Source organism: Nelumbo nucifera, chromosome 2, assembly GCF_055504915.1.
Source record: "Nelumbo nucifera cultivar China Antique chromosome 2, China Antique-T2T, whole genome shotgun sequence".
Classification (NCBI taxonomy): domain Eukaryota; kingdom Viridiplantae; phylum Streptophyta; class Magnoliopsida; order Proteales; family Nelumbonaceae; genus Nelumbo; species Nelumbo nucifera.
In genome coordinates this window covers 75520279-75533432 of record NC_142650.1, presented here as the reverse complement: position 1 = coordinate 75533432, position 13154 = coordinate 75520279, and the positions used below count along the sequence as shown (strand labels likewise).

Below are 13154 nucleotides of genomic sequence, written 5' to 3'. Positions count from 1 at the left end.
TGTACGTTTGTATTGTAAAAAAAGTACTGATGTAATGAAAGGGATGATATTCATACTTTTTTCGAGCATCTTTTGTTACTCAGCTAGTGTATTTTAGATGTGCTTGTTGTCATTGCATTTGGCAATATCAATTTTTATGCTTTATACTGGCATTCCTTGTGTCGCCATGGAATGTTTCATTGCATATTGGGTTGTTAGAGCCCTTCTCGGGCTATTGCTGCCTTCCTAGGTTTTCCAGGTTATGTCATCGCACATGGGCATACCAATATCTTCAAGGACTTGATATTCTCACCTTCACTACAACATCAAATTTCATGGGTATAATTTTTGGATGAGTAATCCTTCTGGTTCTACTTTTTTTGAAGTAATCACCGGTATTTCTAGATCCTTTTTTTGTGATAACTAAGCATGTTTATAGACATGAGCTCAGTGAGTAAAGAAATGGTAAGGAGAGTCCTCTGATTCCCAAACATGACTCCCAATAAGTTCTGGACAGAAAGAACAAATCATATGTTGAACAATACTAACATGCAACTAGGCAACATGCCAAACATGTTTCCATAAATATATGGTACAAAGTCTGATCTTAAGAACGAAGTTGTCTTACTAGGTAAACGATTACAGAGAAAATACTGTTAGCAAAATATATTACCTCAACAGTTCTTAGGTTGATCCGTATGAGCTCCTTACGCCTCTCAAATTTTGGAAGAGGAATATATATTCTCTTTTCCAGCCTTCTCCTACATTCCATTAATGCCAAAAATTATACCAGCAACAGCAGGATGCCTATAAACAAATCTAGATGATAATCGGTTGCTGTTTTGCAAGGCTAGGTAATCATGTTAATATTTAATTTCACTGGAAATATTAAGGGCTCAAGGAGATCTTTAAACACCAAGGACAATATCCCACCTAAATGCCTCATCTAAATCCCAAGGAAAATTGGTAGCTGCCAGGGAGTTTGCATCTCCGCCCAACGAGCAACTGGCACATGTCTAGTCACACGTGGTGGAGCGGTCCCACATGCGGAGCTAACGGGACGGCCGTTAGCTTGTCCCGTTAGCCCCAAAGTGAGCCCAGAAACCTCTCCATGTTCCTGCCCCCTCAACCTCAAATCATGTCTAACCCCCATTCTACTCCCCTCCGCCCGAGCTCGGATCCAACTCCCTCTCCGACACCGGCGATCGCTCCAGCCAATTCACCGTCACCAGGTACTCTCCAACCCTCGTATTTTGTTTTGATATTTGGGTTTTTTCATTTCAAATCAAAGAAACCCTCGTTTGATATTTTGTTTTTTCATTTCAAATCAGAGAAACTTTTTTCCCCTCTTCCAACTCCCTCTCCAGCACCGGCAATCGCTCCGACCAGTTCACCATCACCAGGTACTCTCCAACTCCGGCCAGTTCACATTCTCATTCTTACTTATTGATATTTTCTTATTCTCATTCTACAGTGGTTCATCGTTTGTTGAAGTTCATATGTGAAAAGTGATTAATGTGTTGGTTTCTGGAGTTCAGAGGACCACCATACACTGACATGCTTCTCTGTTACTTTGAGAACCGTATTGGAATAAAGAGAGTAATTTTCTTAAAACAGAATCCTCTTCAATCTTTTGATCAAGCTTAAAACTTTCTAAAGGTTGGTTTCTTACATGACATAGTTATCTAGATATAAAGCTAGGCTAGACAAGAGGGGAGCGCCTTGTTGTTTTAATATGATCTACTTAACTAGTTTCTCTAGCTTTTTTGTGGGTAGCTTGCTTCCCTGGTTCATATTAGCAATGACCAAACATTAAAAATGATCTGAAATAAACAAATTAAATTAAAAATAGAAGACAACAACATTAGATAGTCTTTGAAAAAAAGATACTTAGAGAGTGTTAGGCCTTCTTCTATTAGTGTGAAGAGATATAAATAGAATATTTATGCGTTTGTGTGTGTGATAAATCAAAAAATGGAGAAAGAAACAAACAAAGCCATGAATATGATCTTACTATGTTGAATTCAGTAAAAATGTGAGTTTTGTGTGAATTGCAAAGAAAAAACAACAATGGGGGTTTTCATGATTCGAAAGACAAGGGGCCAAACGGACCCCAAAAGGCCTCTTTACCAATTTCTACCAAAAGATTTTCTGCTAACAATCAACTAACAGAGATAAAGGGACATTTACAAGACTGATAAGTTGCACGCACCTAGGCGATAAGGCTTTTTTTTTGTTACCCTCTGCCTAGCCTTGATATTTTTGTATAGGTAACATAGAAATTTTAGGTGTAGTGCAGCTAAACTACATTGTATTGTATAGAAAAGGGTGAAACAGTGTAAAAGGGCATTATAAGAAATCAATTCTCTATATGGAAACCCATAAAATGAGTTTGGGGCAAACCACTTAAACCATAATGGAAATGGAAAATAATGTATTCATTATAGTAGGGGTTTAAATAGTAGGCTTCATCATGGAATATCAAACAATTGCCGGTGACGGAGAGGGAGTTGGAAGAGGAAAAAAGTTTCTCTAATTGGAATGAAAAAACAAAACATCAAACGATATGTGGTATCTTATCTTCTCACATGACATCCTGGTGAAGACAAGTGGTATCTTATCTTCTCAAGAAAGCACCAGCCACTCTTCTCTAATCCCCTACAGTCTCCTTAGCTTCAACCACCAACTTCTTCTCCCAATCTTCCTTCCCTGCATTGACGCCCATCCTACCAAGGCTATTTTTTTTCACTGCCATCAGAAGTCCTTGTGGTAGGGAATCCTAAATTAGGGCCCACTTTCTTTCAACTCTGTTTCCCTTTTCGAAAAATCGTCTTTCAGTCGTCCAAAGAAATCTTGCAACAGCTCAGAAATCTCCATCCAGCCTTGACCTTTCCTCCCTTTAGGGAAGCAAACCAATTGCTTCCTACCCTCACCAAAATATTCAAAAAGAGCAATGAAAAAACCATTAGCATTCTGCTTCCTTTCAGCGAGATATCTTCTGTCTTCCCCAACTCTCATACTCTTCCTGACAGTCTTCCTACAACACAGGATAGCTCCTACTACAAAACCCCTGAAACAATCAATAATTTCTTTTTTTTAATTGGAAACGGTAACTTTCATTAATGCTAGATAATCAATAATTTCTTTACCCACGATCATCACTATGGCTAACTTCTTTTCCCTGATTTTCAGGCATAGAATACCCTTGGTTCTTTTCCTCTATCAAAAACACTTTGCTTCGATCTTCTTCCATCTTCTCCAGCAAAACTTCTCCATCTGTTCTCGATGCTTAGTAGTCCTAGGTTAACTCAGAACTCACACTTCAAAACCTTTCATAATCATTGACTCAACCAGAAAACCGAAAGACATGTTACAATGCCTATGGTAGATGACTAATGCCCCCAACACAAATAACATGCAAGAACAGATGTCTTTCATCATCCAATTGTATTCATAAACTAGAAGTGCAAAAGTTGTTCATTCTAATAGTAATATAAGTAGTCAAAATCCACATAAAATCCATTAACTTTTTTTTTGTGTGATGGATAAAATCCCTTAACATGGCTTCACCATGAACTTCATAATTCATATAATCCCAATTTAATGACTGGAAAGCAGAGCTATGAAGAGCAAAAAATTAACTGGAAGAAAACAAGAAAAGCATATGCCCCATACAACAGTACCTTATGCTGCTTTTAGCCAAGGTTCCAAAAGGCTTCAATCCAAGTTTTCTAGAACATTGACAGCTTTGATGACTGGTTGCCAGATCTGCCAAGCTGCAAATTCTGATCCAAATATGTAAAGTAGGAACAAGCAGCATCAATGAAATGCCAGGAGAGGAAATGAAACCATGATGGATAAATTTTTTCCCTGCTAGTAAATGAATTATATCATTATAAAGAAAGCTTGGAAAAAGGAAATTAGCATACAAAGCAAAAGGTTCTTAAAAATCACCTTGATGGTGCACTGATTTACCATGTAAGACTATGAACAGGGACAAACCAATAACCATTCAAATCCCATCCATTTCCCCAGATACTAATAAAGAAACTCCTCTGATTAGAGAATTACAGATAAAAACAGTGTAAGATTTTTTTTATCACTTAATAATGTTAAACCAAAGAACTTTGAATTCCATAGCTAACATTAATGCTTTTCAACCTGCAAAATAATGTAAAAATTGCACTGTAGTGCAGATTGTAAATGGTAGAATGTTCAACTTCTAAAATAGTGTGCTTGAATGAACCTTGTCCGTAAGGATGTTGTAACAAACAGGCAAAACAACGAGTCCTTTGAAGTAGATGGCAATGATGAAGATCCTGATCATAGCTAACAAATTTCCATCTTTGAAATGTTGAGGTATTCCCATCATATGCATGAATTTAAAGGAATGCTAACAAGAATCTCCTTCAGAATAAATAAATTCAATAACCCTAACTTTAAGTATTAAGTAAAATTAATCTTACCATAAAAAAAGAAATAAATAAACTTAATTCCCTGCACTTGTAAGAGAAGCATCCTGTATCTACCAGTAATCACCACAAGAACATTTCCCGGCCTTGAAATGGTGAAACCGACTAGCATCACGAACAATAATTTCTCTTAAAGTAACCTCTGATATGAATTTGATTGCCACATGGCAATCATTACACACACGCAAATTCTTCATGACCCTGATTGGGGAACCAACAGGAGTGTTCAGGAGTGCAAAAGCAATAGCCACTTTCTCACTGTGGTGGGCCAAGCTATACTCTTTTTCCTCAGTGTCCATGTCATGCAAAACAGAGCTTGTATCCGGTACATAACCTCGTTCCTTAATCTCCAGTGTAAGTTCTTTCAGGTACCCATCAATCTCCATCCATTTGGGATGGGATTGATCACCCATACAGAACTGATGAACCTGGTTCTTCACCTCCAACCAACTTATCCCAGGCTCCTTCTTCACCTTCATATCTCTCATGGCCTTCCTCACATCTGAAACATCACCCCATCTCTTAGCGGAAGCATGGATATTTGAAAGCAAGACATAAGGTGCAGAGTCCTGAGGATCAAGTCTAAGAACTTCTTCAGCAACCTTTCTGGCCATCTTTGCATTCTTATGGATTTTACATGCAGATAGCAAAGTCTTCCAGATAATTGCATCTGGCTTTATGGGCATTGACTGGATTAAAGCTTCTGCTTCTTCCAAACAGCCAGATCTCCCAAGGAGATCAACCATACAAGTATAGTGCTCCAATCTAGGGTTTACTTTGTATTTATCAACCATCAATTCAAAGAATTTTGTTCCCCTTTCCTTTAATCCACTATGACTACAAGCATAGAGCAAGCTCAAGAAGGTAACATCATTTGGCTCCAGACCTTCACTCTCCATCCACTCAAACAACTTGATAGCTTCTTGGCCCTGGCCATGAAGCCCATAAGCAGCAATCATTGAGCTCCACAAGACAACATCTGCATCTTCACATTCCAAGAAGGCCCTTATAGAGTCTTCTAAACACCCACACCTTGAGTACATGCTAATCAATGAACTGACCACGGATACTGCCGAAGCAGCTCCAGACTTAATAACTTCAGCATGAATCTGCTGCCCTTGTCCAAGGGTTGCCAATTCTGAACATGAACTGATAACACTGACAAAGGTAATTTTGTCTGGCCTGAATCCTGCAATCTTCATAAGATTATACTGACCCACAGCTTCTTCAGAGCACCCATTTTGTGCCCTGCCAGCTATGAGGGTATTGCAGGCAACAACATTATGAACAGGCATTCCCTTTATTACTCTTTCCCCTTCTTCTATAAACCCACATTTCATGTACATATGAGCCAGAGAACTCACAACAACCAAATTGCCATCAAAGCCAGACTTCATTATGTAGCAATGGATCTGCTTTCCAGGAATAAGTGCTTTCAGACCAGCACAGCCTCTAAGAATACTACCCAGAGTAAACTCATCAAGTCGAAATCCAATTTCATGCATTTGAGATAACAAACCCAATGCCTCTTTGCTGAATTCAAACTGTGCAAGTCCAGTAACCATTGCATTCCATGTCGCAAGGTTTCTCTCAGGCATTTCTTCAAACAACTTCCAAGCAGTCTCCAAATCACCATTTTGTATAAACCCACCAATCAAGATGTTTGATGTCATGATGTTCTTCCTGGGCATCACATTGAACAGTGCAACCGTAGTATGCAATTCTCCAAACTTGGAATACATGTTGAGGAGATGGTTGGAAATAAATTTGTCTGAAGAACAACCAGATGTGATAATTAAAGAATGGAGCTGCTTGCCTAGAGGAAGTGATTGTGAAAGAATACATCCTTGAAGAAGGTGAGAAAATAGGGATGGTTCTAACCAGATCTCCGTTCTGAATTTTTCAAATACCTCTTTCAACATTCCATTACAAGTAAGCTCAATGAATTCATCTCTGGACTTGACAAAACTTTTAGAAGTGTTTGTGGATAAAAGTTAACAAATTGTGATGCATGGACCTTTATTATGTTGAGAAAATAAGCAAAGGAATCTTGGTAAAGGCTTGCTCATGCACTTTATGTACCTTCCCTGGTAGTCAAATATATTCAAGAGAATGTTGCAATTAGGGACCCTTCATCAAAATACTAAATCAAAACAAGGTTTACATCAAAAAAAAAAAATAAAAGAAGAAGATACTTCTTTCTTACTCACCCACATCCTTCATCCATAAATAAAATTGGTCACCCATCTATATAATCTACAAATCAATGGGGAAAAATCGTAGATTAGAAATGTATATCATAAAATGTTTCAAGTAAAATGATATATTAACAGATTGATAGCATAAAAATTACATGAACAAAATTATCAAGTGAGGTTTCATTCATGAGGTGGTAATGGGGTGTGTTTCAAAATAATCAGAAAAAAAAAAAAAAAAAAAAAAAAACTATGCAACATCTAAACATATATAAATCAAAAGACCAAAAGAGCAGTGATCGTACAAGATAATATTCACTTTTTAGTGGATACCTGACCAAATTGATAGGTCCTAACAACAGAAACATGATTATTATTGAGATAGAAATCACCGCATGCAATGTCATTTATGAGATATATTAGTGCACTCTATTGCCCAATCATAGAAAACCCCTGATTTTCAATGAACCAAAATCAATGTTATCAATGAAAACAATAAAATAATACACTTACCAATAGCATTAAATAACAGGTTGGAAACATTGCAGGTGCCCATGTCAACTCAACATCATTTTCTCAGAGGTTAGATCTTTGGCTTCCAGAGAGAGTATCTTATACCAATGGGTCACTCAATAAGCCATTTCCACATAGATAAGATGGCTAGGAAAGGAATAGAGAGGGATGAGTTCTTCTAGGGGCAACACCCAAGGGGAAGGGGGATTGTTTTGATCACCATATTTTATCGTTGACAGTTCCACGTTTTTGCTAACCTCTAGTTTTAATTTTCCAGTCTAGATCCACCTCTAAGAATCTAGATGAACCTAGATACATTCCCTATAATAATGAACTCCTTCGGTCTTGTTATTGATAAGAAACACTAATTAACATAAAAAAAGAAGCACAACTTCTTCTTTAGGAGAGTAGACTAGTATGAATTCAATTTCCAAATTCAGGTTATTAATGTGGTAATTCAATACTATTTATGCCAACTTTGAATATTAGGGTGGCATATACCACATTATTGATAATTCCATTTTTTTTTGCTTCCCTCTGGTTTGAGAAAGCATATTAATCGATTATATACTAACGAGAAAGTATGTCACATGAAGAAAATTTATAACCCTGTTTTCTAAATTCTATTATTCGAATGACCGTCCAAATAACATTCATTTGTATAACGAAGGTGTTTTTTCCACTTTTTTCTTGTTAAAGTGTATTAATATTAATATTTAACTTATTAATTATCTGATATTTATATTTTTATCAGATAATTTGATATTTATATAATATATATTAGCTGAATGTTATTTATATATTTCATATTATTCATATCTACCATTTCCATTTGCATACTGATTGGCATTGAAGTACTTCTTTCTACTTTCATCTCATAATTATATTCATTTGAGGTTTACATGAGTTTCCCTAAGGTGGATGATAGGTATCCTATTTATTTTTTGCCCCATTATCAAAATTCATGCATTTCCATAAGTATCTCAATTCGTTTCAGTGAACATGGTTAAAAAAATCTGAATCCGTTCATTCTATTCTTCATGTGATAGTCAAAAAAAGGATTAAGAATAACCATAGCCACTGAGTTTTAAATTTTTAAGAGAGATAAGAGAACAATGGACACCAAGATAAGTAACCGATTAAGCTGTATAAGTACTGAAGAAGCAGATTAAAATTTATGAATAAGAAGGATTAGACAAAGACTTACCTTGGTCATGAATCCACTGAATTGTGATTGGTCGTTGCCTTGTTGGTCAGTCGACTCAGTCTGTTTTGAGTTATCGCCTGAAAATAAAAATAAAAAATAAAAAATTAGAATGAAGAAGAAGGAACCACGGGAAAGGTCAATACCTCTTCCTTTTGTATGGTTCAATCTCCATACTTTCATTAAATAGAGGATTTTTTTGTTCTTCTTACAAAGAGGATATGATTCAAATAGAAAATCAGTTGCTGAAACGAAACATTCCTCAAGCCCCAAATCAGAAATCCCTTCAAAACACCCAAGTCCCAACCATGGATCTCAAGATCCCAAATAATTGCAAGCTTGATCCTTGCTTCCATCTAAATAAGGTAAAAGTCCTGCATTTACTAAGCCTTCGTTTAACATCCCTAGGAGATCGACCATGCACATAATTAAGTGTTCAATAAACAGGACGGTTCAGACTTCAAAGAGCACCAACTGAGTATCCAAGTCTCAACGGATAATGATTGGTCTATAACAGTTGTGAGTGTCAGGAAACGGCTCACTTGGGCTCAAATGGAGTCGCCACCCATCAATTATGGAAATGGACGTGATGGGACTTCCGAGAATGGCATCAAAATATTTGGTTTAATGGTGACTCCAAGACCCAAGGCACTGACCACACCAGTCCAGGTAAGTCTTGGATGAGAGAGGGGAAGGAGTTAGGCACCCCTCTCCCGGGTCCTATAGGTGGGGCCCACATAGTATCACAAAAAAAGCATATAATCAAGTAAAATCTAATAAGAAAATAACAAGAGCCAACATAAAAGAAATCCTTTATTTTTACTTATCTACTTTTTTATTCCATTATTTCTTTACATATTTCATTTATTTTTTGTGTTTTCATTATTATATATATTATTTTTTATTTTTATCCATTATTTACACTTTTTGTTATTTTCTTGTGGGGCTATTTGATTTTATTTGTTCTATGAAAATTATTTCTTGTTTTTATTAAAATTTTTTTGAATCTTTTTTTGCTTTATTTATTTATTTAGTTTTATGAAGCCCTATTTATTATTTTTTTATTTCATTACTACTAGTTTTTTTTCTTCCCTTAATAGTTTTCCTACCCTTACATAGAAATTCTAATATATCAAGCTAAGCATCCGGATCTACTGATCAGACCCGCTATAGCAGGTTATAATTTTTTTTTTTTTATCTTTCCTTTTTTTTCTTTAGTCACATCTTTTGTTATTCTATTTTTTTTGTTCAGTTTGCTCACTATGACGGGCTTCCCTTCCTTCTTTCTGATCTGATCTATAGATATCAACCCTGCATATTCTCCTTGCCTACCCCTCCTCCATTCTCTCTTTCCTCTTTCCTTTTCTAATTTTCTTATTTATCTATTCTCATTTTCTTTTGTTTTTAAATCACTACAAAACCGGATTTCGCTTGCGGAAACAGTAAAATTGAAACAGACATCTACTCAATCCAAATAAAATGAAACAAGCATCTACTAAATCCCAGTTTAAATATCAAATAAACTAAGCCTGGATTGATCGCAATCATCGACACTTTCCTTCCATCGGAGTTTAAATTCGGAGTAGAAGAAGATGAAAGGAGCTGTCGACGGTAATCGTCAGAAAAAAAAAATCACAAACAACGACGAAGCGTAACCAATTCAAAGCAAGTTTATAAATCAAATTTTAATATCTATGGAGGCTCTGGAAGAAAACGGTGATCGGAATGACCCGACATTGAGAGTTTACAGGACGGAACCAGCTCCGTCCACCCCCTTTCTCTGCCTCAAATTCTTATCATAGCGAGAATACAATGAAAAAGTCTTGAGAAAAACGAAAAAGAAAGTACGGGGAGAGTGAGGTCGGTTCTTACCTGATTCGGGATTTTGGCCTGACGTCGATCAACGCTGCAGAGGAAGTTGCAGTCTGTTCGGATTTTGGATGACTGTAGCTTGAGTAATTCCATGAAACGATAAGAAATCGCCAACGAAAGAGAGAGGTGGAAGGGAAGTTGCCACCGGGTTCAGATTCACCGCTGCAAGTTGCAGCGGCGGTGATTAAGTGGAAAAGAGAGAGAGAACGAAGGGGAGAGAGGAATGGGATTGAGAAGAGATAGAGATAGAGTGATGGAAGAAAACAGTGAGAGATGAGGGAGTCGGAAGTGGAAGGATCGTCTCGGTGCCGCCGTTCGGGTGTCGTGAGGTCGGGGAAGATGAACGGTGTTTTTCTCTCAATTGGATAAAAAAAGGAAGAGGAAGGAGAAAAGGAGGAGGAAGACGAAGGAGAAGAAGAAGAGAGAGAGAGAAGGGGAGATAAATAGCTCCGGGTTAGACCCGGCGCTGGTTCACCGCTACTGTGTCCGGACGAAGGGGGAGGTGAACAGTGCATTCCCCCTGAATAAGAAACAAGAAAGATAGGTTTGCTTAAATAGTGGGATGTATGGGGTAGTTTCGTACTTTTTGGGACTTAGGCGCATTTTTGTAATTTTAGGAAATTTGGGACAATGGGATTTTTGGGCCAAAAAATAGAGGGTTGAAACGGGTTTGACCATAGGGAGGGGTTGTGTATGTGCGGGCTAATGAGATTGGCCGAAATGGAATCTCTTAAATGGAAAGGTAAATGAGGGTATTTTTTGTTGAAATTTTATAAGGTGGGTTTTCGAACATTCTGAGTTGATTGATAGGGTTGGATTGGTCCAATTGGGCCCACATTAGGCAGATCTAGAAAGGGCTTTATTTAGTCAATATGGAGCTTTGAAATGGAATCTTTATTTGATCGAGGGGCAAATAAGGGCAGTTTTGGGTGAAATTTCACAAGGTAGGGCTTTTGAGTAGTTTAAGGTGATTGGTAAGGTCAAATTGGGCCAGCTAGGCCCAGATCAGAAGGATTGGGAATCCGATTAATCGGGAGTCTTGAAACAAAATCTAGTTACGATAAAGGGTAAACGAAGGTTTTTTGAGATAAAATTTTACAAGTGGGTATTTGCAGGTGTTCGAAATATGATGGTGGGGTCTGATTAGTCTTAAAGGGTCAAGATCGTAGGAACATGGGTCAACAGAATGTTCTAAATTGGAATCTTGGTTTGATGGAAGGGCAAATGGGAGAATTCGGGGTTGAAACTTTATGGGCAAGTGTTTTGGTGTATTTGAAAAGGGATGAGAGATTTATCATATGAATGGTCGAACCCTACAGGAAGGTTGGGTAAATTTTCAAAAATTTCTCTCTTTCCCACATGAGAATCACATTTCCTATTTTAGAAAACCATATTTTCAATGATCAATCTTAAACCTAAACCAGACCAGATCTATAACCAAAAAGGGAGTGGAAGGTTATACCTGATACGAAGTAACAATAACCTCCAATGAAGGTGTTCACGCCCAAGGAAAAATCCAAAAAATGCTTTCCACCAAAGATGACACGGTACAAGATGAAGCAGAGTTAGCGGGATGACTCTTCAACAAGAACCTGAGTCTTCAACAAGAATCTGATGGAGGGCTAGTGAGCACGACTTCTTATTACCTTTTCTGCCAAAAGGTAATATCAAGAACACTTCTTGATTGCTCCCACAGGTGGAGATTGAACTGCAGATAAAGATCAGCCCTCCTAATCTAATTAAGATGTTCCTAATCCAAATCTTTATTTGGACCTGGATTTTCTGAATGGATAGGGACAATCCCTTATCCTATCTACCGATCTAAATCCCAGAACCGCCCTCCTTTAATTAATCCCATTAAGCCAGTTCGAATTGGGCTTTAGGCCCATTAAGTCCATCTGCTCACTTACCCTCCAAACTGTTGCCCAAATGGATATCCTTGTATGGCGTGGGACCCAAACATTGATCTACACATCAACCACATGGGTTCAGCCCAGCCTCTGTTACAAGGCCTGGCCAAATTCACTGTAGGAGACAGTCAACCCCTGAGTCAATTATCATAGGCTCTTAATGGGCCCAACATTTACACTAAATGGTCATTGGGTCATGCCACCTTATAAAAACCCAAGGACTGTGGGTAGATGCAAGATTAACCCATCAGGTATTACCCTCAATGATCTTACACTTAACCTCTCAGCCCATAATGATCGAACACTGCCTGACAAGAGAGGACCTTTCCCACGGCTGCAAGGTACAGTGCTACACTCTCTACTCACATGTATCTCGGGAATTAAAACCTTTTGCAAACATTTTGAAACCATAATATATATATATATATATATATATATATATATATATATATATATATATATATATATATATATGTTTTGCAAAACAAATTTCAACGGTTGAAATCGACTGCCGGCAGTTTTGGTTTCCATCAAAGAGAGTGCATCCCCGATCATTCACTTTGTCTCACAAAGGGGTTGATCCTGTCACTATGATCACCCACTCAGATAAATTCTTGGACTATCCCAACATACCCAGGTTTTGACCCCTCTAAAGATCTCACTGATTGGCATATCAAAGACAGCCTAATTTGACACCTAGTGTAGTATCATAATCGAGTCTAGGGGTCAGGTGTAACATTCTAGTTTTGCTCATATATCTCCAAGGTCTAGGGCAATACTAGAATTCTGGTCCGGTTCAGGGTTTCAAGAAAACTCACACTGCATGTACCTCAGATCTCACCGTGGCAGCTGAGACAAGCTACCCCAACAAATTTGGAAGCATATCAGTGTCAGCCTTGGCAGGATAAATCTCCCCAGATCAATCCAACGGTTGTGAAGATTCTAAACTAACACGAGTCTCATATGTGTCCAGTTTAAGGGTATTACACAGAAACACATCATAATAACA

General features: G+C 37.6%; 1 pseudogene across 2 annotated transcripts; it reads right to left on the bottom strand.

The window, feature by feature from the left end:
- Positions 1–509: 509 nt before the first annotated feature.
- LOC104588777 (pentatricopeptide repeat-containing protein At2g41080 pseudogene) lies at positions 510–10768 on the bottom strand (annotated as a pseudogene). 2 transcript variants are annotated; one of them, XR_016082797.1, is made up of 6 exons: positions 10236–10768; positions 8367–8443; positions 6662–6707; positions 4446–6538; positions 3663–3849; positions 510–740 (listed from the first exon to the last, which is right to left on the bottom strand). The product of XR_016082797.1 is annotated as a pentatricopeptide repeat-containing protein At2g41080 pseudogene, transcript variant X2 (transcript). The 2 variants fall into 2 exon arrangements; XR_016082796.1 differs by lacking the exons at positions 510–740; positions 3663–3849 and having other exon boundaries at positions 4052–6538.
- Between the last annotated feature and the right edge of the window lie 2386 nt (positions 10769–13154).